General features: G+C 37.7%; 1 protein-coding gene across 4 annotated transcripts in view; it reads left to right on the top strand.

The window, feature by feature from the left end:
• The window catches only part of LOC121387485 (sodium-driven chloride bicarbonate exchanger-like), a 153560-nt gene that overhangs the window by 28068 nt on the left and 109110 nt on the right, over positions 1 to 16382 (top strand). For 3 of the 4 annotated variants that reach the window (XM_041518621.1, XM_041518620.1, XM_041518623.1), the window contains exon 2: positions 5175 to 5271. The gene's annotated coding sequence lies outside the window, so the exon portion shown is untranslated. Of the gene's footprint in view, positions 1 to 5174; positions 5272 to 14181; positions 14400 to 16382 lie in introns of those variants that run through there. The other variant, XM_041518622.1, reaches the window with a different exon arrangement.

The following is a 16382-nucleotide window of genomic DNA, read 5'->3' as shown; positions in this document are numbered from 1 at the left end:
CTAGTTCCTAGTGCAATAGGGGTGGAATGTAGCCCAGTGGTAAAGTGCTTGCTTGATGTGCAGTCTGTGTGGGATATCAATCCCCGTTGGTGGGTCCATTGGCTAGTTCCTAGTGCAATAGGGGTGGAATGTAGCCCAGTGGTAACACTCTCGACTGATGCGCGGTCTGTGTGGGATATCAATCCCCGTTGGTGGGTCCATTGGGCTAGTTCCTAGTGCAATAGGGGTGGAATGTAGCCCAGTGGTAACACTCTCGACTGATGTGCAGTCTGTGTGGGATATCAATCCCCGTTGGTGGGTCCATTGGCTAGTTCCTAGTGCAATAGGGGTGGAATGTAGCCCAGTGGTAACACTCTCGACTGATGCGCGGTCTGTGTGGGATATCAATCCCCGTTGGTGGGTCCATTGGGCTAGTTCCTAGTGCAATAGGGGTGGAATGTAGCCCAGTGGTAAAGTGCTTGCTTGATGTGCAGTCTGTGTGGGATATCAATCCCCGTTGGTGGGTCCATTGGACTAGTTCCTAGTGCAATAGGGGTGGAATGTAGCCCAGTGGTAAAGCTCTCGACTGATGTGCAGTCTGTGTGGGATATCAATCCCCGTTGGTGGATCCATTGGGCTAGTTCCTAGTGCAATAGGGGTGGAATGTAGCCCAGTGGTAACACTCGACTGATGTGCAGTCTGTGTGGGATATTGATCCCCGTTGGTGGGTCCATTGGGCTAGTTCCTAGTGCAATAGGGGTGGAATGTAGCCCAGTGGTAACACTCGACTGATGTGCAGTCTGTGTGGGATATTGATCCCCGTTGGTGGGTCCATTGGGCTAGTTCCTAGTGCAATAGGGGTGGAATGTAGTCCAGTGGTAACACTCGACTGATGTGCAGTCTGTGTGGGATATTGATCCCCGTTGGTGGATCCATTGGGCTAGTTCCTGGTGCAATAGGGGTGGAATGTAGCCCAGTGGTAACACTCGACTGATGTGCAGTCTGTGTGGGATATTGATCCCCGTTGGTGGGTCCATTGGACTAGTTCCTTGTGCAATAGGGGTGGAATGTAGCCCAGTGGTAACACTCTCGACTGATGCACGGTCTGTGTGGGATATCAATCCCCGTTGGTGGGTCCATTGGGCTAGTTCCTAGTGCAATAGGGGTGGAATGTAGCCCAGTGGTAAAGTGCTTGCTTGATGTGCAGTCTGTGTGGGATATCAATCCCCGTTGGTGGGTCCATTGGACTAGTTCCTAGTGCAATAGGGGTGGAATGTAGCCCAGTGGTTTCACTCTCGACTGATGTGCAGTCTGTGTGAGATATCAATCCCCGTTGGTGGATCCATTGGGCTAGTTCCTAGTGCAATAGGGGTGGAATGTAGCCCAGTGGTAACACTCGACTGATGTGCAGTCTGTGTGGGATATTGATCCCCGTTGGTGGGTCCATTGGGCTAGTTCCTGGTGCAATAGGGGTGGAATGTAGCCCAGTGGTAACACTCGACTGATGTGCAGTCTGTGTGGGATATTGATCCCCGTTGGTGGGTCCATTGGACTAGTTCCTAGTGCAATAGGGGTGGAATGTAGCCCAGTGGTAACACTCTCGACTGATGCACGGTCTGTGTGGGATATCAATCCCCGTTGGTGGGTTCATTGGGCTAGTTCCTAGTGCAATAGGGGTGGAATGTAGCCCAGTGGTAAAGTGCTTGCTTGATGTGCAGTCTGTGTGGGATCGATCTCTGTCGGTGAGCTCATTGGTCTATTTCTTGTTCTAGCCAGTGCACCAAGATGGAGCATATGAAAGATCCTTTTCTACATTGTAGAATTTTTATAAAATCCACTAGCCATGGGATCAGTCATTTTTGAAAATTTACTGGCCACAATAAATAATCCACTAGCTCTACTTTACTTTAAGTTAATACAATTTTACTAAATAATAGTAAAACTCTGATATATGTCACCTAAAGAGAGATATAGCTTTAAAAAAATAACATTGGTGAGTGAGAGTGGGGGGCAGGATATTCATATTTACAAAATAGACATAACTGCAACATTTGACAAAAAGTTTTTTACTAGCCATCGAGCATGGCAATAGATGTTATTTACTAGCCCAACATTGAATATCACTAGTGGGGCTACCATAATCTAGAAGCCCTGGACTGTTGTTCAAAAATCTGAAGTGACATTTTGTTTGTCTCGCACCTCTTGTTCCACTGCTTTAAGTAGGAGTTATGAAGTGTCTATAGGATCTTGTACTTGCTAAGTGGACTGTCAAAATGACCCATGTTCAAAGTGAAAGATGTGCAAACAAGCGGATAGCCTAATACAGTGTTATAACACTCCACATCGAGTGAGTTTTATGTAGTCTTGCAATAAAACTTGTTATAATATACAGTAGAACAAACACTTGTCAAAGTCTTTGCTCATTGCCGTAGAGAAAGGGGTAGGATATATAGCCCAGTGGTACAGCGTTTGCTCGATGTGCGGTTGGTGTGGGATCGATCCCCGTCGGTGGGGCCATTGGGTGTTTTCTCTTTCCAGCCAATGTACCACGACTGGTATATCAAAGGCTGTGATATGTACAACCCTGTCTGGGATGGTGCATATAAAAGATCCCTTGTTGCTAATCGAAAAGAGTAGCTTATGAAGTTGCGACAGCGGGTTTCTCCTCTCAATATCTGTATGGTCCTTAACCATATGTCTGACGCCATATAACCGTAAATAAAATTTCTTTCTTTTACAGTAGAAAATAACCTATGAGCTTTTACTTGGGGTTTAGTGTGACCACTTTAAAAAGGGTTGCAACTGGTATATCAAAGGTCTTAGTATGTGCTATCCTCTCTGTGGGATGGTACATATAAAAGATCCCTTACTACTAATGGAAAAATATAGCAGGTTTCCTCGACCAAATGTTGACATTTAAAAGCTGGTTATAAATAAATCAGTGTGCTCTTGTGGTGTTGTTAAACAAAACAAACTACTTTTTTTTCATAAAATATTTGGTGGTCACTTCTGTGAAAAGAGACCTCCTTTAGCGGTGGTCGCTGACAAGATTTAAAATGTTTGGTGGTCACTTCTTTGAAAAGAAACCTTCTTTAGCGATGGTCGCTGACAAGATTTAAAATGTTTGGTGGTCACTTCTGTGAAAAGAAACCTTCTTTAGCGATGGTCGCTGACAAGATTTGAAATGTTTGGTGGTCACTTCTGTGAAAAGAAACCTTCTTTAGCGGTGGTCGCTGACAAGATTTAAAATGTTTGGTGGTCACTTCTGTGAAAAGAAACCTTCTTTAGCGGTGGTTGCTGACAAGATTAAAAATATTTGGGTGGCTTTCAAAACAAAAATGACAGAAATGTTTTCTTTAAAGATGCATACATACAGGTGGCTTTTGATGATTATAATTATAATGGTAGTGGGAAGACCGCTTTAAATTTGGATTGAAATAAGGGGCTTCCACCAGGGTCCAAGTCCTGCCAGCAGCACGTAGAGTGTTAAATCTTTTCTTGCTGCATTTAAGAGATTTGTACTGGCCTCGGTGGCGTCGTGGCAGGCCATCGGTCTACCTGCTGGTAGGTACTGGGTTCGGATCCCAGTCGAGGCATGGGATTTTTAATCCAGAGACCGACTCCAAACCCTGAGTGAGTGCTCCACAAGGCTCAATGGGTAGGTGTAAACCACTTGCACCGACCAGTGATCCATAACTGGTTCAACAAAGGCCATGGTTTGTGCTATCCTGCCCGTGGGAAGCGCAAATAAAAGATACCGTGCTGCTAATCGGAAGAGTAGCCCATGTAGTGGCGACAGCGGGTTTCCTCTCCAAATCTGTGTGGTCCTTAACCATATGTCTGATGCCATATAACCGTAAATAAATGTGTTGAGTGTGTCGTTAAATAAAACTTTTAAGAGATTTGTGGGTGGGAAGGAAGGAAGGAAATGGTTTATTTAACGACGCACTCAACACATTGTTTTATTTACGGTTATATGGTGTCGGGCATATGGTTAAGGACCACACACATATATTGAGAGAGGAAACCCGCTGTCACCACTTCATGGGCTATTCTTTTTCGATTAGCATATAGGGACTTGATGTAACTTATGATCATTGTGTTGCCTTAATTTGTTTTGACCGGTATACTTTGTGATTTTGACATGTTGACAAAATGTGTTTTATGATTTGTGGTGTGAGTTGGTTATCTGTGTGTAAATACAGTTAATAGCTCTGGCGTCCAGTATTCTCTTTTACCTCTGTGACATTGTTTGACCTTGTTCGTGCAAAAGTAGACGAGGGGAAATTAACTCAAGTTCAAATAAGAGTGATTCAGGTAAAAACATTTACCATTTTAGTACTCGTTAAAAAAGAAAGACAATAATTATAATCCCCTCTACCCCGTAAACCACCCCCCCCCCCCCCCCCCACCCCCCCCAAACCTGTCGGTGACATCTATTGTGTAGAAATTATTGGGTGGTAAAACTGAGTTATAAATACATGTAAAGCTATACGCACTGTTAATATTTTATGTTATATATTGTTATTTTTTTCAAATGGTTTATGTTTTATGTGTTTGTTTGATGTGTTATGGTTTTTTGGGGTTTTTTTGGTTTTTAAAAAAAAATACTTGTTATGTTTTATGTTATGTTTTATATTTTCCAATATAATATATGTTTATAATGTCTTTTTTTTATCTTGTTGTGGGCTGTCTTTATAGACTTTGTTTATTGGGTTTTTGTTGTGGGCTGTCTTTATAGACTTTGTTTATTAGGGTTTTTGTTGTGGGCTGTCTTTATAGACTTTGTTTATTAGGGTTTTTGTTGTGGGCTGTCTTTATAGACTTTGTTTATTAGGGTTTTTTGTTGTGGGCTGTCTTTATAGACTTTGTTTATTAGGGTTTTTTGTTGTGGGCTGTCTTTATAGACTTTGTTTATTAGGGTTTTTGTTGTGGGCTGTCTTTATAGACTTTGTTTATTAGGTTTTTTGTTTTTTGACTGGATATGCAAGGGGTGGGATTTAGCTCAGATCCCTTGTTGCTAATGGAAAAATGTAGCAGGTTTCCTCTGATGACTTCATGTCAGAATTACCAAATGTTTGACATCCAATAGCCGATAAATAATAAATCAATGTGCTCCAGTGGTGGTGTTAAACAAAACAAACTTTAACTTTGACTGGATATGCTTCTAACATTTCGTATTCTATATTTTTCAGACTGTGATAATTGTGTCTCAGACGTCCGTATTATGGATTGATGCTCGACACTTTGCGACTGGTGATACTTACTGGCGGAAACACAACTTATCATATGGTAAGAGACCACCACGCTTTTAATTAGGGCTGTCCCAGAATTCATTGCATGAAGGATCTTTTTTAAATATCAGCCACCCACAATCAGGATTTCTGCGAGATGGTAAAATTACGTACCTGAAAATTAATGGATGTAATCAATTCTGGAAATATTTCTTTGTTGGCCTTGTTTTTAGTACAGGAACCAAAGTTAATTTTATACTGTATTTTTGATGATTGTGACTGTTTAATACAGGTCAATAAGTGCCCTCTATACTAATACAGATAGCCTTAATGAGTAGATCAGCTACCTTCCTTTTTGTTTCTCAGTGTGTTCTCTCTCACACATTCTCATGAATACATACAAATACAAACACAATCACAAACCACACACACAGACACAGAAACACACCCACATACACACACACATGCATGCACGCACAACACAACATAACACAACTCGACACAATACAAGACACAACACACTCATAACACACACAATATACACACAGACACATACGGAAAGACACACACCCAATACATCAACACACAATACAACACATGCACGCACACACATACACAAACAAACAACACAACACAAACACATGCACAAAACACACACACACACACACACACACACACACACACACACTACAAACATACTCAAGTAAAAGAAAGAAGTTGGTACTCTTCAAATAGTGGTAGAAAAACCAATATTTCTGGAAACGATGGCCCAAGTCAGATAAGTGATCTAAAAAAGGAAAGCACTGCAGTAGATGGTTCCCTAAAGCCCACCGAACTATATTGATTACATTGAGTTAGCGTCTCGTTGTTAAAGAGTAATCCTGGAAACGTTACAACTGTTACAAGAGTTTCTCACTGAAATAATCACTGATTATTCTCTCCAATGGCTTTGAGATGTACTTCCTAAAAATAGTTCACATTGATTTGTAACACATTGGACCTGTGTGTGTGTGTGTGTGTGTGCGCATGTGTGTGTATGTATATGTGGGGGTGTCTGTGTGTGGGGTGGGGTTGGGGGTGGGTGGGGTGGGTGTCTGTGTATCACTGATTATTCTCTCCAATGGCTTTGAGATGTACTTCCTAAAAATAGCTCACATTGATTTGTAACACATTGGGCATGTGTGTGTGTGTGTGTATGTGTTTGTATGTGTGTCTTTGTGCGTGTGGGTTTGTGTCTGTGTTTCTCTGTGTGTGTGTGTGTTTGTGTGTTTGCATATCACTGTATGTGTGTGTGTGTGCATATCACTGTATGTGTGTCTGGAGGTTATGCCCCCAAGTCTACGTACATGTACCTGGAGACAGACACAGACAGACAGACAGTATCTGTTTTTTTCTGAAACATTAATGAAATGTTCTCCTTTGTATCATATATGCATTGAAATAAGCATAGAATTTGGTGCAGGTTAACATGAAATATGGACCTGGTAACCAATGAATTTATCACCTTTAAAACATTTTTATTTTTATTGTCTTGCCTTTACAGATGTAAAAATTCAAGATTACTTTTATTACTTTTGCTGCAGCGACGATAGCATTAACGTTTGCATTAAAGTTTAATATTAAAGTTTCAAACTATAAGCACTAGGCCAGTGAAACTTGGTTTATAGTTGCACCTATGGATGTTCATAACAATGCGTGTGACCTCCCCCCAAAAAATCCCCAAAACTATTTTTTTTTTAAATTTTTTTTATATAAACTTGCATGAAGATTTTATGAATGCAATTATCAATAACTGAATAAGTTTATGGTAGGCGTGGTATTTAATACAGCGGAATTCTGGTTATAAAATGTGTCAGAGATCAACGCACTAATACTAGATGGTGACTCAATATCTCACTACTCCACAGCTGTGTCATACGCACGAACAACCTAAAGTTAGTGTTCTGTCATTTTAAAATATAAAATCTGACTTTTCAGAGCTAGCTATGGGTGATCAGAAAATTGCGCCAAATTATCTCAAAAATGCTAAATCTTAAAACTATTTTTCAACAAAGTATCCATTATAACACAATTAGTTTTCTCCATATCGAAATAAAATTAGCCAGTCGTTCTTAATTGGCGAATGTGGTGAATGGCAGAGCTAGCCCTGCATTTACTCATTGGATATTTAAAATACTTTATTGAGTAACTTTGCATGTTTAACACAGGGATTCTACAAGTGTTATAAAATCCACTAGCCATGCATTTAATCATTGGATATTTAAAATACTTTATTGAGTAACTTTGCATGTTTAACACAGGGATTCTACAAGTTTTATAAAATCCACTAGCCATGCATTTAATCATTGGATATTTAAAATACTTTATTGAGTAACTTTGCATGTTTAACACAGGGATTCTACAAGTGTTATAAAATCCACTAGCCATGCATTTAATCATTGGATATTTAAAATACTTTATTGAGTAACTTTGCATGTTTAACACAGGGATTCTACAAGTGTTATAAAATCCACTAGCCATGCATTTAATCATTGGATATTTAAAATACTTTATTGAGTAACTTTGCATGTTTAACACAGGGATTCTACAAGTGTTATAAAATCCACTAGCCATGCATTTAATCATTGGATATTTAAAATACTTTATTGAGTAACTTTGCATGTTTAACACAGGGATTCTACAAGTGTTATAAAATCCACTAGCCATGCATTTACTCATTGGATATTTAAAATACTTTATTGAGTAACTTTGCATGTTTAACACAGGGATTCTACAAGTTTTATAAAATCCACTAGCCCTGCATTTAATCATTGGATATTTAAAATACTTTATTGAGTAACTTTGCATGTTTAACACAGGGATTCTACAAGTGTTATAAAATCCACTAGCCATGCATTTAATCATTGGATATTTAAAATACTTTATTGAGTAACTTTGCATGTTTAACACAGGGATTCTACAAGTGTTATAAAATCCACTAGCCATGCATTTAATCATTGGATATTTAAAATACTTTATTGAGTAACTTTGCATGTTTAACACAGGGATTCTACAAGTTTTATAAAATCCACTAGCCATGGGATCAGTGATTAAAAAAAATTGACTAGCCACAATTAAAAATTCCCTAGCCCTACTCTACTTTAAGTAAATATAATTTTACTAAATAATAGTAATCAGATATGTCACCTAAAGAGGGAGAGAGCTTAAAAACATTGACACTAGGGGTGGGGGCAGGATATTCATATTTACAAAGTAGACTTAACCGCAACATTTTAACAAAACCCCCACAAAAATCACTAGCCGCCGGGCATGGCAGTAGTAGTTATTTACTAGCCCAACATTGAAAATCACTAGCCATGGGAGTGGGGCTACCATAATCAAGAAAGTAAAAAGTAAAGTTTGTTTTATTTAACGACGCCACTAGAGCACATTAATTTTTTATCTTATCATCGGCTATTGGACGTCAAACATATGGTCATTCTGACACTGTTTTTAGAGGAAACCCCCTGTCGCCACATAGGCTACTCTTTTTACGACAGGCAGCAAGGGATCTTTTATTTGCGCTTCCCACAGGCAGGTTAGCACAAACCATGGCCTTTATTGAACCAGTTATGGATCACTGGTCGGTGCAAGTGGTTTACACCTACCCATTGAGAACCCAGTACCTACCAGCCTGTAGACCGATGGCCTGCCACGACGCCACCGAGGCCGGTCCATAATCAAGAAGCCCTGTTTAACATGTATGTATGTAGAGCATAATAATAAAACAAAGACTAGCAGGTTTATGTATTCAAGGAAAGTTGACCGACATCAATGCATATTTGGATAATCAATTGATATATAAATGTATATATGTTAGCAGATCGATAATCGTTTTTTACAACCAGATTGATAAATTAGTTAATTATATATACATCTTTATACATGTTTAATGGCTTTGACCCTATTATATTGGTACGTGATAATAAAGGGGTGGGGGGATGTAGCCCAGTGGTAAAACAGTCATGTGACGTGCTGTCGGTCAAAGATCGATCCCCGTCAGTGGGCCCATATTGGGCCATTTCTTGTTCCAGCTAATGCACCACGACTGGTATATCAAAGGCTGTGGTATGTGCTATCCTGTCTGTGGGATGGTGCATATAAAAGATGCTTGCTACTAATAGAAAAATGTAGCGGGTTTCCTCTCTTAAGACTATGTCAAAACTACCATATGTTTGACATCCAATAGCCAATGAGTAATACATCAGTGTGTTCTAGTGCCGGGTTTCTGCCAGAGAGGAAAAACGAGTATGACGCCATACCCAAATGTTTATACATATTTTACTTTTGTAAGTTAACTTTTTGACAAAATTAATTATTCTGTATAATTTTCTTAAGCCTCCCATATATCTCCTGTTGACTGTGGTTGCATTCAATTCCATAGTGCCATACCCAAATATATCTGGCAGGAACACTGGTCGGACACTGAAAAAAGAGGTACTATTGAATGGTGGAACAGGTGACAGTCGAGACCACGGACTATTTGTCTTAACGCAGAGCCTCTAGAATTTTTATAAAATCCACTAGCCATTGGATCAGTGATTTAAAAAATGTACTAGCCATAATTAAAAATTCACTAGCCCTACTTTTCTTTAAGTTGATAAAAGTTTAGTAAATAATAGTAATAATCAGATATTGCGCCTAAAGAGGGAAATAGAGCTTAAAAACACTAACATTGGGGGGTGGGGTTGGGGTTGGCATAATATTCATATTTACAAAATTCACTAGCCGTCGGGCATGGCAATAGTAGTTATTTACTAGCCCAGCATTGAATATCACTAGCCATGAGAGTGGGGCTACCATAATGTAGAAGCCCAGGGGCCTAATTCACAAAGCTCTCTAGGCTCTTCTAAACAACAAAGCATCCTCTTTGCAAGTCAGCATTGCACTGCGAGATCACAAAGTTTTGAGAGTTTAATGAATTAGGCCCCTGGTCTAACGACACCTCAGTACATTTTAAACTACGGCTTTTTGTCAGTCTTTACCATGAACAAATTTGTAATTACTCGTCTGCATTAGTGCTAGGTGAGCAATCACAAGAAACTTCAGACAAAACATTTATTAAAATTTTTATTGCAAGGCAGCCAATTTTCCGGTATCCTAAGACATTCCGTGCGAGTGTGTTGAGAGAGTGAATTATCGCTCTCCTTTCCTGGCGAAGACGACAACATGCAGGTGTCAGTAACCCTTTCTTAATTCTCTTGTGGTTTTAAAATATTTGACCGATGGTCCCAAGAAACAAGAACACTTCATGCGTAAACGAAAACGTGAGACTTGTTATTTTATGCTGACAACACATAAATAAATAAATAAAAAATTGGCTTGCTAACCACATGTACCTGAAACTTTTGTCTTGTGATAAATTACATTTCGCGTTACATAGCACATGCATTCATAACAGTAGATGTTTAGAGTGTTCTTGTCAGTGCCGTATTACTTTCTGTATCAGTCTAGAATGGAAATGGAATTTTTTATATAGCGGCCAGGACCCATATTGTCAAAAAAAAGATGTTTTTGTTTAGTGACACCACTACAGCACATTAATTTATTAATCACCCGCTATTGGATGTAAAACATTTTGTAATTTTGACACATAATCTTAGAAAGGAAACCCACTACATTTTTCCGTTAGTAGCAAAAGATCTTTTTTATGTACCATCCCACAGACAGGATAGCACATATCACAGCCTTTGATATACCAGTCGTGGTGCCATGGTTGGAACGAGAATTGGCCCACCGACGGGGATCGATCCCAAACTGACTGTGCATTAGGCGGATGCTTTACCAATAGGCTATATCCCGTCCCCTTATTATAGTATAGGAAGGAAGGAGATGTTTTATTTAACGATGCACTCAACACATTTTATCGTACATATGGTTAAGGACCACACAGATATTGAGAGAGGAAACCCGCTGTTGCTACTAATTCCTTGGGCTGTTCTTTTTTATCCATCTTTAGATATCTTTTATATACACCATCCCACAGACAGGATAGTACATGTATATTCCACGGCCCTTGTTACTCCAGTTGTGGATCACTGGCTGAAACGAGAAATAGCCCAGTGGGCCCACCGACGTGTGATATAGTATAGAGGCCATGGCCCTTGATCTTGCTCTTGGCAAAGACTGATGCAGTATCAGAAGTTAATAATACTCACTGAAACACAGGTATCATAGCTGTATTTCAATGAACATCATTATTCTGTACGTGCTGAGAAGTCGGTAAACAAATATTCCTGTGATTTTCTTTATTATTTTTACACATCATTGCCTCACTTCTCATTTGATTCTGAAGTAAACATAATCTTGATCAAATGATACCAACTTGACTGTATTCGAAACTCTGAAAGATCAAACAATTAATTCAAAGAATACCTTTGTGCACACAGTTTTGCCTTCAGTAGCCTTATTGGAATTCCTGTAGACAATGAATTGTATATAGATACTGATTCATGTGTATTCGTAAAATAACAAAATGCATGGCTTGCTCATATTGTTAGATTCACTGGCATGACCAGGATTTTATATTATATCGGCAATACCATGAAGTTTATAATGCTTCAGGGCACATTTTCTTAATTGCAGAGGCCCCTGTGCATTCTGTAACCTCATCGTGGTGCAGGGGTGTAACATTTTCTTTGAGAATGGCCAATACAGCACAAAATTGAAGTTTTGAGTAAAATTCAGTATCTATATGTGATATTTGTGTTTTTGCACAGTTCTTTACAGTTTTTTGTTTAAATCTTGAATTTTTATATTGATGTTGATCATCACTTTATTTATTTGCATTACCATAGTTTGACACCCAATAGCCGATGTATTTTCTCGTGCTGGGGTGTCGTTAAACATTCATTCATTCATTAATTAATTGCAGAGGTTGTGTTGTCAGTGTGTGTGTGATTGGGATAAAGTTAACCTACACTGCCGGAGTCATGTTATGGTGTGACAATTAAATTTATACAAAAAGAGGTGAGGGAAAAAAAATGTGGAGGGCAGCTAGGCTCTCTGCCAGAAAATAATTTGAGGGTATGTAATAAAATCAAAACGGACCATATTTGTTTGTTTTGTTTAAGTGGTGTCCACTTGCTTAAATCTTGCTAAACATTAGCATACATGTACGATTACAACTGTATCTTCCTAAACTGCCAAGAAAGTTGCAGCAAACTTGAACAGTAAAAACAAAACAAAATTGTCAACTGTCAGCATCAAGATCAGCATGCTAAAACCCATTAACGTGCAATGAATCATGTTGGGGTTTTCTGGACTATTGGATAGTTAGTCTGTCTTGCCTATGATGAATTGTGCTCCAGTTGTTTTATAAAGGTATTAGAATTTTAGTCTTAGTTTTAATAGTGTGTAACACATAGCTTGCTGGACTATTGCTGGACGAAACATAGAAATAAATGTATCATATTATTAATGCGAATAACACGATCTTGCATGTTTCTCATTAATATTATGATCCCATTAATTTCAGAATCTACAGTATTATCTTGAGTGCTTGAGTTACCTTAAGTTAGATCAAATATCATGGTGTGAGTTTTGTTTTGTGACAACGTGTGAATGCATTATCCATTAATTCTTTAATTTGATAATTGAAGTACAGTATTAAAAAAAGTTGTGAATATTTTCCATGAGCTACATCTAGGTCTTCAATTTGATAAAATAGACATACACACATATAAACCAGATGCAGAGAATTGGGATATGTTCATACAGATTCACCCAACAGAACTTAAGTTGCTTCTTCAATTAGATAAAATAGACATACACACATATAAACCAGATGCAGAGAATTGGGGTATGTTCATACAGATTCACCCAACAGAACTTAAGTTGCTTCTTCAATTAGATAAAATAGACATACACACATATAAACCAGATGCAAAGAATTGGGGTATGTTCATACAGATTCACCCAACAGAACTTAAGTTGCTTCTTCAATTAGATAAAATAGACATACACACATATAAACCAGATGCAGAGAATTGGGGTATGTTCATACAGATTCACCCAACAGAACTTAAGTTGCTTCTTCAATTAGATAAAATAGACATACACACATATAAACCAGATGCAGAGAATTGGGGTATGTTCATACAGATTCACCCAACAGAACTTAAGTTGCTTCTTCAATTAGATAAAATAGACATACACACATATAAACCAGATGCAAAGAATTGGGGTATGTTCATACAGATTCACCCAACAGAACTTAAGTTGCTTCTTCAATTAGATAAAATAGACATACACACATATAAACCAGATGCAGAGAATTGGGGTATGTTCATACAGATTCACCCAACAGAACTTAAGTTGCTTCTTCAATTAGATAAAATAGACATACACACATATAAACCAGATGCAGAGAATTGGGATATGTTCATACACATTCACCCAACAGAACTTAAGTTGCTTCTTCAATTAGATAAAATAAACATACACACATGTAAACCAGATGCAGAGAATTGGGATATGTTCATACAGATTCACCCAACAGAACTTAAGTTGCTTCTTCAATTAGATAAAATACTGTATGAGTTTGTCCTGTGATAAAATGTGAATATATTATCCATGAGTGCTTCATTCTGGTAATATACGGTATGAGCTTCTTTTTTAGACATATATATATACATGTTTATATATATATATATATATATATATATATATATATATATATATATAAACCTGATGCAAAGAATTGGGGAATGTTATGAATACAGATTCACCCAACAGAACTTATGTTGTTTCTTCAATTAGATAAAATACTGTATGAGTGTCCTGTGATAAAAGTGTGAATATATTATCCACGAGTGCTTCAATTTGATAATATACGGTATGAGCTTCTTTTTTAGACATACATACATATATAAACCCGATGCAAAGAATTGGGTTGTTATGAATACGGATTAACCTGACAGAACTTGTTGCCTAGTGTGCACATAGTGAGCATAGTTAGAGAAATGCGTTAAGAGCTGTTGTTTTAGGTAACTTGTACAGGCAATGGCAGCCGTGAGTTATCACTGTCAGCATTCCGGTCTTACACTCATGACCACATTGCTATAGTTACCTGTACACGGTGGTAGTAGTCGTCCTTATAGTACTATGTACATATAGTCTTATGTTACGGCCAGGACACTGTAACTTGTAAGTGTTGTTTTTTTATCATTTAAGTATTGCATTATAAGCACTGTGTGTATATATCTGTATATATATACTGATATCCAAAAAAAACTTTACAAGGCTTGAAATTATATTGTAGAAAACTAGCCAATAGTATGAAGGGATATGAAAGTATGAAGTTCAATATCTAAACGTCACAATGCATTTTGTAATACTTGATTTTTTAATTATTATTATTTTTAATGACACTACTAGAAAGAAATTTCTGTGTATGGTATTATGGAACTGTATGCAACCACAGTCAACAGGAGGTATGGGGTGGGTGGGGGGGGGGGAAGGGGGGGGCCTTCCCCAGAAAGAAAATGTATTAAGTTTAGGGTTAGGGTTAAGAAAATGATAAGAGTAATTAATTTTGTCAAAAGCTTATCTTAAAAAAAACAAAAATCTGCAAATATTTTGGGTATGGCGTCATACCCGTTTTACCCTCTGGCAGAAACCCTGACTAGAGCACATTGATAAATTAATCATTGGCTATTGGATGCCAAACATTTGGTAATTCTGACAGGCAATCATTTTGTGATACATTTAAAGTAAGGTGATTTTTAAAGTGTTTTTTATTTATTAGCAGCACTATTTATCAAATTATTCAAATTTCATATTAAAGTGTTCGCCTGATGTGAGGTCAGTCTAGGATCGATCCCCGTGGGCCGTTCCATTGGGCTATTTCTCGTTCCAACCAGTGCACCACAACTGGTGTAACAAAGGCCGTGGTATGTGCTATCCTGTCTGTGGGATTGTGCGTATAAAAGATCCCTTGCTGCTAATCAAAAAGAGTAGCCCATGAAGTGGCGACAGTGAGTTTTCTCTCTCGATATTTGTGTGACCATATGTCTGACACCATATAACCGTAAATAAAATGTGTTGAGTGCTTGGTTAAATAAAACGTTTCCTTCCTTCCTTTTATCCAAATGAGTTTGTAAATTACAAGTTTGTAAATTAACTGAACTTGGTGTCCATTTTTTGGTGGATTAAAACTATGGTCTGTGCCTTTAAATAGCAGTTATCTTTATATTTCTAAAACTTGGTAAAAGTTAGAAAAGTACACATATTTCCATGAAGTTTCTACATTTTAAATAGCAGTTATCTTTATATTTCTAAAACTTGGTAAAAGTTAGAAAAGTACACGTATTTCCATGAAGTTTCTACATTTTAAATAGCAGTTATCTTTATATTTCTAAAACTTGGTAAAAGTTAGAAAAGTACACTTATTTCCATGAAGTTTCTACATTTTAAATAGCAGTTATCTTTATATTTCTAAAACTTGGTAAAAGTTAGAAAAGTACATGTATTTCCATGAATGTTCTACATTTTAAGGTATGTAATTTTGTAGTCCACACCCTCTCGCAAAACTCTGGGTGATAACGAATAGTCTAAATGTGCTGAGGCATTTTTAAATGTTTCTTTCAGAGGCTTGTAATAACTTAAATAGTATAGTTTCTTATTATTAGGCATACACATGTATGTATCTAACAGGTCATTGGCCTCTGACCAAACAGGACACACAATTTATCCCATTTGTTTTGAGATGCTGTGATGTTAAATATTCAAACTGTCAACCATAATGTGTTATACATATAATGCTATTACTGACTATACATAACATTAACAGACGAACATTAATCAAAAGTATAGATTGGCACCTTAACCTTTGTGGGGACATATAACATGTGATTTGTTTGGCCTATAGCTATAACTTACAGTCATGTAGTTGAACTAGATATCAGCCAACTTAAGGAATGAAGGAAATATTTTTATATAACGACGCACTCAACACATTTTATTTACCGATATATGGTGTCGGACATATGGTTAAGGACCACACAGATGTTAAGAGAAGAAACCCACTGTCACCACTTCATGGGCTACTCTTTTCAATTAGCAGCAAGGGATCTTTTATATGCACCATCCCACAGACAGGGTAGTACATACCATGACCTTTGATATACC

This window comes from Gigantopelta aegis, chromosome 13 (genome assembly GCF_016097555.1).
Source record: "Gigantopelta aegis isolate Gae_Host chromosome 13, Gae_host_genome, whole genome shotgun sequence".
Lineage (NCBI taxonomy): Eukaryota > Metazoa > Mollusca > Gastropoda > Neomphalida > Peltospiridae > Gigantopelta > Gigantopelta aegis.
The sequence above is the reverse complement of the archived record's forward strand: the minus strand, read 5'-3'. Positions and strand labels throughout refer to the sequence as shown.